Source organism: Triticum urartu, unplaced genomic scaffold, assembly GCF_003073215.2.
Source record: "Triticum urartu cultivar G1812 unplaced genomic scaffold, Tu2.1 TuUngrouped_contig_4904, whole genome shotgun sequence".
In the NCBI taxonomy this organism is placed as follows: Eukaryota; Viridiplantae; Streptophyta; class Magnoliopsida; order Poales; family Poaceae; genus Triticum; species Triticum urartu.
The window spans coordinates 1-7,664 of record NW_024115532.1 but is presented as its reverse complement, the minus strand read 5'-3'; the positions used below and the strand labels follow the sequence as shown (position 1 = coordinate 7,664).

General features: G+C 46.9%; 2 pseudogenes; both read right to left on the bottom strand.

Annotated features, from left to right (window-relative positions):
• Positions 1-1,259: 1,259 nt before the first annotated feature.
• Positions 1,260-2,789, bottom strand: LOC125528481 (annotated as a pseudogene).
• A 3,455-nt stretch (positions 2,790-6,244) lies between these two features.
• Positions 6,245-7,628, bottom strand: LOC125528480 (annotated as a pseudogene).
• Positions 7,629-7,664: the final 36 nt, after the last annotated feature.

Here is a 7,664-nt window from a genome sequence, read left to right as displayed (position 1 = left end):
TGGCTTTAGGCGTAGCCTAGTTGGGGAGTTGGGCGAGCAGTGGGCTTGGATGGTTATGGAAGCTAAAAAAACTGTCGTTGAACGACTCCCCAGATAAGATTCTATGGGGCCTTGGCAGCAAAGGGAAATTTACTACTAAATCCTTATATGAATGATTGGAAAGGAATTTATCATGCCCTAACTATAAGATGGTGTGGAAAGCACCTATCCCGCTGAAAATTAAAATCTTCCTTTGGCAGCTGTTTCAGAATGCAGTTCTTACTCGGGATAATATGCGTATCAGGAACTGGTCTGGAAACCCCATGTGTTCCTTCTGTACTGACGTTGAGACAGCAAATCATTTGTTTTTTACTTGCTCGCTTGCTCGTTCGGTCTGGGGAGTGTTGGGCATGACGGCTGGAGCATCCTGCTGTCCTCGTTCTCTCTGGCAGAGCTTCGCTTGGCTTTATAAGTTTTTTCCGGGCGGGAAGCTTTTTTACATGATGATTATTGCTGCAATATGATGGGGGATTTGGACCCTCCGCAATAAAGTTACGTTTGATAACCATGTTGTTCGTTCTCCTCTGGAGGCTGTTTTCACCGCCTGCTCGTTTCTGATGTATTGGGCAGGTTTGCTAAAGGAAGATGAAAAGGTGAAGCTCCAAGTTGGAGTGAAGAGGTTGGCTCACGCTGCTGCTGCGCTGGTGGACAGATCTCATCCTCGAGGCAGGCCACTCTTAGGAGACAGAGATGGGATCCAGATTGGCTAGAAGTTCAGCGCTCGATCCTTTTGCTCGTTGTTCCCCACTGGGGTTTGATGCCCGCTGGGTTTATGTCTTCTGGCAGTAGTTCGCTTAGTCGCAGACGTTTACCAACATATCTTATCCTGGGTCTTTTGTTTCGTTGGGCTGTGGCTTGTGAGTGTCATCAGGTTTTTGCCCCATGGCGGATGGTCCGTTCCAGGATCGTCCTGCGGTGGGTTTCCTGATGATACACCAACTCGCTCCCCCCTTTTTAGTTTCATTAGCTCTCAAAAAACAGGAGGCGGTATCTTCCATTCTGTTAGTGGTTAGTGGCAAGGTTGTCAGAATCGCGATTTTGTTATACGATTCTACGACTTTACGATCCAAACTAACCCCTATGATTCTACGATTTTAGTTCATAGAATCTACGTTTCTACGATCCTGATAGTGAAGATTCTACGATTTGCGATCTTACCATCAGAGCTCCGATCCGATTCAAAATCGCGATTCTGACAACCTTGGTTAGTGGTTTGGTCTCTAAGACAAAGTGGATACAGACTGATGTAGTATTTCCGTTGATTGCGAAATTAATGGAAAGGGGTTGAGCCTAGTTGGAAAAAAAACGTAGGTAAATAGACCTGGACGCTTCTTCCCTGACAAGGATGTTTCAGGCTTGTCATGGACGCAACTCGGCACAGCGTGCACCAAGTGAGAAAATGAAGTGTAAGGCGGCAGCCTTGATTCCCATGAAATTAGCCTAAAATCTCCTTTGGGTAAGACAGCGTGACCTGCTGCTGCTATTAGGTCCCCAAACATAATCCTAGGTAGACCCTGCTCCTCTGGAACATTAGCCATACCAATAGCAGAGTTTACAATGCCTGATGGAGCAGCAGGAGTTAAAATGTAGCGGCCGATTAGGTGTACCAGTTGGCCTCGACTAAGAAGCACCTGCGGGTGGGTACCAAAACAAGAGATGTTCTTATTGACAGAGTCTCTGGCACCCTTCAACCTGTACAGCCAGAAATGAGCACTCGAGTTTTTCCGCAGTGCATCTGCAAGCCATTCGCTGCGATAAATGACCCTCCCAACACCGTGGCGAACTCTTCCACCATCGCTGCTAGCCGCGGGTAGTCTGCCGGGTTTGTACTTCCGAATGCGAGTGTCTTGAATAGGTACATGTACTCATCGAATGCCAGGGAGTTCAGAGAAACAGGCTTGATGGTTCCAAACTTCTCCAAGCCTGCGCTTTGACCCAAGATTATCACTTTACTTCCTCTCCATATTCGTAACAAAATGATAGAACGTTGTCCAGTCATCTTCATCTACATCTGAAGCAAACTCAACAACTACTAATATCCTCCCTGATAGTCTTTCATGGTCTGTAATTCTGAAAAGATCATCTCCATTCAGGTGCAAAATCATAGAAAAGTGAGAACGCACTCTCTCAACATCGCATACATGGGTGACAAGAGTTTTGTTCCCAACTCCAGCATCACCAATGATTGGAAGCACGGCCAGAGAACCTGGGGTGTTGTGGTGCAGCAAGAACCTGATGATCTGCTGCTTCTCGACATGGCGGCCAAACATGAAGTTGTCGATGTAAAGATATGCATCATAGGGTCTACGGGAGATGCGCTCGCATCCGCCCAAAAGGATGACAAACTCCGCCATGTTAGCAACACCGGCCTCTAGGTTTTGCAGAGTTCTTATTAGCCCTGAGTTGAAAACCTTGTGTGATGCACTACTGACGAGTGTGCGTGTACGTTTGTTAGGAGTGGGAATAGATAGTGCCGATGAGTCACATATCAATTCCTTATGTTTCCTGTACTTGATGGTATCAAGCACATGGTGGCCTTGGTACATGGCTGCCACCAGCGTCTTCAGCTGTATGAGCATGGTGATGTATCGTGAGTCCGCCTCCTCGACGACCATGCCAATTCTCAGCAAGAGTTGTTGTAGCCTCTCCACCTTCTCCTCCGAGCATACGTGAACCGTATACTTGGCCATCAGAAAAGAGATGATTCGATTAGCCAGATCGCCTGTGATAGCTGATATGGCAAGACCCATCTTTAGATGCTCTAAGCTAGGTGGTGTAGGAGGCCAAGATGCAGTTTACATATGGACAGTACAAGTCATTGGTATTATTCTATATTGCCACCTATGTTTCAGTCAATAAACTCCCCTGGTCAGAGTCTCACGTTCACAGTTGATGTCTGGGACAAGAACCTGTTTTATAGTGACAGGTGAGCAGATATTTTTCTTGCTGTGTGAACAAACCATCCTGTTGGGGAGGTGAGATGGACAAACTATGATGGACAGCTGCTCCATCATAGCTAAAGGAACAACTATGACAGGTGATGAAATTTTCTAGTCAACCTCCTGAGCTTTCGGCAAGCTAGATGCAATTCATCAAGGTCTTCTTCGCCAAGCGATTGCACTCGATTGTCCACACCGCCGTCCGCCTAAGGTAAATGTCACTTGTCGCTATCACCATTCAATTGTCGCTATCTTCATTTCCAACTTGCTTAGTTTCTTTTGAAGACGTGTCGATAAAAAAGAGAGTAAATTACACTTCCTTTTATCTTGTAGTTACGACCTGTGACATTGTTTACCCCGCCTGAAAAATCTTGCCCTTCCTTACCACTAGTAGTAAAGTTCATAAAAATTTCGTTGCCTGACTTAGTTAGCTGGTAATTAAGGGCATTTTAATTGGCGGTGGCAACCTTTCCTGATGACTTTTATGCCCTTGTATTTGTATTTCCATTTCTTATACCTATTTTAAACAGGCCATATTGCCGTAACAAGCCTTCCTAGAGAGAGAAGAACATAGACAAGTATGACCCTTGTCATTGTCCCATCTCAAAAGTTTGCTGGACAAGGAGTTCCCTGGTCGTCCATACTACTGACAAGGAGTTCCCCAGTCAGGAAGTCACTATGATTTTTCCATGATGTGTGAAAAGATAAGCTGAGATCAGCATGTAATCTTCATAGGCTAGAGGCGGAGTAGTCCATACCTAACCAATATTTTTCAGCACCTACGGCCATTGACGTACAGGTCAATAACGCTAAACCTACAAAGAGTAGTGTACAAACGTTTTACAGGTAGAGGAACAGGAAACACGGCCAGCCTGCAATTACCACCACCTCCTTTTCCTGCCCTCTATTCGATTCCCTGGTTAATTGGCACCCTTCGGTCGGTCGGAGAACTGAAGATGGAGCTTGCTATATCTGCAGTAGCAGGTGAACTCGTGAGCCGATTCGTTTCCTTCCTCGCCAACAGGTACCTCCACTCTAGCTGCCGGGCACAGTGGGAAGAGAAGCAGCTCAAGAAGCTGCAGCTGCTGCTCCTGAGAGCTCACACGGTCGTCGAGGAGGCGGATGGGCGATACATCACCAACTCCGGGATGTTGGCACAGCTCAGCATGCTCGCGGACGCCATGTACCGAGGCTACTGGACACTAGGTGCGTCCAGGTACATCTCACTCGAAGAGTCCATGGAGGAGGGGGTGGTTCACAATCCATCTCCTCACAAACGTTTTTGCATGGTTCATGGAAGTGCTAGAAAGAACAAGGCCACATCCCTCGTCGACGTGCAGGGCGCGTTGGAGAGCTTGGAGGATGTAGTCGCTGGCATGACGGAGTTTGTTGTTCTTCTGGGTGGGTGCGACCGTATGCTGCGTCGACCATACGATGCGTATCTGTACAATGACAACATCATGTTCGGACGACATGCTGAGAAGCAGAAGCTCCTGAACTTCGTGCTACAGCATGGCTCTCCTGGTGACGCGCCTGCTGTTCTCCCGGTCATCGGTGCTCCTACGGCCGGGAAGAGGACCCTGGTCGCCCATGTATGCAAGGACGAGAGGGTCCGCTCACACTTCTCTTCGGTTCTGCACCTGAATGGGGATTCCTTCTCTAGATTCGCAGACCATGATCGTAGCCTCTTGCGAGGCAAGATACTGGTGGTTGTTGAGCTTGTTCCAGATGTCGACGAGGAGGATTGGGCCAAGTTCTGTTCATCCGTTGCAACAAGCATGGACAGTGGAAGCAAGGTGATCATCATCAGCCGGCTTAAAAGTACAGAACGACTAGGAACCGTTGAGCCAATCTTCCTCAACAACCTGTCATATGAGGAGTTCAGCTACCTCTTCAAGACACTCTCGTTCGGGAGCGCGAACCCGGTACAGCACCCGCGGTTAGCATGGGTTGCAGACGAACTGGCCAGAGAATTCCACTCGGAATACTCACTTGGTGATGCGAACATATTCGCGGACTTAATGAGAAGGAATCTGAACGACCGTTCCTGGCTCGGCATGCTGAGCAGGCTGAGAAAGGCCATTGAGAGGAACCTCTCCATGTTCGGTAAGCATCCGAGGTCCCTCTTCCAGAGACGCCACCAGATAGATATTACGGAGTTCCTCTTGCATCCTGCTTCTTCTCCACTCTGCATCGTGCCTTCCTGTACCAGCGGCAGCAGCCGCACTGAGGTTGCTGTGGGAAGGGAGTTTCTGCCGAGGGTAAGGCTTGGGGATCTGCTGCTGGATCCTGGAGTCCGGCCGCAAGGGGATTTCAATGTAGTTGCGTGGGAATCAAGATTGCCGCCTTATACCTCGTTTGTTCATTTCGCTACAAGTGGAAATGGTGCTCTAGGTGCGGCGGAACAGAGTACTCCCCTGTCTGGGAGGAAGCGTGCAGCGGTGCCTTTGTAAGGCCTTTTGATTCAGACGATTTCTACGGGGATTTTGTACAGTTGGAATCTCAAGTATTCGCTCAGATTAGAAATAGATAACTCAAATATTGACATGGTCTCCGATACACATCTTTTGATCATGGAATGCTATTTTTTTATTAAAAAAAATAACGTTTTAATGTACCATTTTCATTCAATCAATACAAATTTTTTTTGGATATATATTTGTAGTGAAAATTAGAAAATATTGAATGCAAGCCTTCTAGGAAGTCATGTATTTATAACCTGTATTGTGTGTGTGTAAGATGTTTGATTTGTAGGATTTTATCTCGTAGGAATTTTATCCAAAGAACCATATGTATTGCATTTCTTACAAAGTTTTTCATTAAAGTAAACCTCTTGGAAAAAAATTCCTTTTTCGGTGCACCCAGTTTTTCATTACAGTAAATCCCGGCATCCTGGTTTTGTAAAGTTTTTCCTCCTACTATAATGAAAAGCCGGAGCACCTGCTGTTCCGGTCTGAAAAAAAATTAACCATTGGTACTGTGTGTCACTTCCTCTGTCTCCAGTAAGGCAGGATGCGAGGAAGTCAGCTCCGCTCTGGTGCCCGGATGGTGTTCTGTGAAATGACCGTCAAGCCACCAATACTTTCTCTGGAGAGCTGACGATGTGAGCTTGCTGGCCTGCCGCGCCACCGAGGTCAGCACAATTTCAAGTAAATTTGGGTCCTTGCATTGGTTCTCTCTTCTGGTCAGATACGACTAGAAACTGGCAAGTAGCAATGCCCTAAAAATTTGTTGTGTGACTTGGTTAGCACATATTCTCTCACTTCGTTAGCTGGTAATTGAGGGCATTTGCTGAACTAACCTTTTTCTGATGGACTTCTATTCACTGGCATTTTCATTTATTATACCTATTTTATGCAGGCCATAAATAAACTCGGACACTTTTTCCCTGACAAGGGTGTTACAGTTTTACCATTGGGGCAGCTTGGAACGGAGAGTGCACCAAGTGAATAAATTGTGTGTAAGGCGGTAGCCTTGATTCCCATGAAATTAGCCTAAAATCTCCTTTGGGTAAGACAAGGTGACCTGCTGCTGATATTAAGTCCCCAAACATAATCCTAGGTAGACCATCTTCCGGAGCATTAGCCATACCGATAGCACAGTCTACAACACGCGATGGAGCAGCAGGAGACAAAATGTTTCCGCCGATTAGGTGCACTGGGTGACCTTGATTCAGAAGCACCTGTGGATGGGCGCCGAAACAAGAAATGTTCGCCTTGACCATATCTCTGACCGCGTTCAACCTGTACATCCAGAAACGGGCAACTAGATTTTTCCTCAGTGCATCTGCAAGCACATTTGCTAAGGTGAGTGACCCTCCCAACACCTTGACAAACTCTTCCACCATCGCGACTAATCGCGGATAATCTGTCGGGTTCGCACTTCCGAATGCTAGGGTCTTGAACAGGTACCTGAATTCTTCTAATGCCAAACATTTCAGTGATATAGGTTTAACGGTTCCAAACTTCTCTAGCTCTGCGAATTTACCTAAGATCATGACCTTGCTTCCTCTGTCCATGTTCATAAAAAAATGATAGAATCTTGTCCAGTCATCTTCATGTATATATGAAACAAACTCAATAACTACCAGTATCCTCCCTGACAAGCTTTCATGGTGTGTCATTCTGAAAAGATCATCTCCATTTAGGTGCAAAATCATAGAAAAGTTAGAACGCACCCTCTCATCGTCACATACATGGGCGACAAGAGTTTTCTTCCCAACTCCAGCATCACCAATGATTGGAAGCACGGCCAGAGAACCTGGGGTGTTGTGGTGCAGCAAGAACCTGATGATCTGCTGCTTCTCGACATGGCGACCAAACATGAAGTTGTCGATGTAAAATATGCGTCATAGGGTCGACAGGAGATGCGCTCGCATCCCCCCAAAAGCACGACAAACTCCGCCATGTTAGCAACACTAGCCTCTAGGTTTTGCAGCGCGCTTTGCAACTCCGGATTGAGAACCTTATTTGTTGCACGAGTACCGATTATGCGAGAACGTTTGCAAGGAGTAGAAACAGATAAGGCGAATGCGTCACATACCAATTCCTCAGCAACATCCTTGTGTTTCCCATACTTGATGGTGTCAAGCGCATGGTGGCCTTGGTACATGGCTGCCGCTAGGGTCTTCAGCTGTATGAGCATACAAGAGTTGGGCCCCCCCCCCCCCCCCGCGCCCCCCACAAA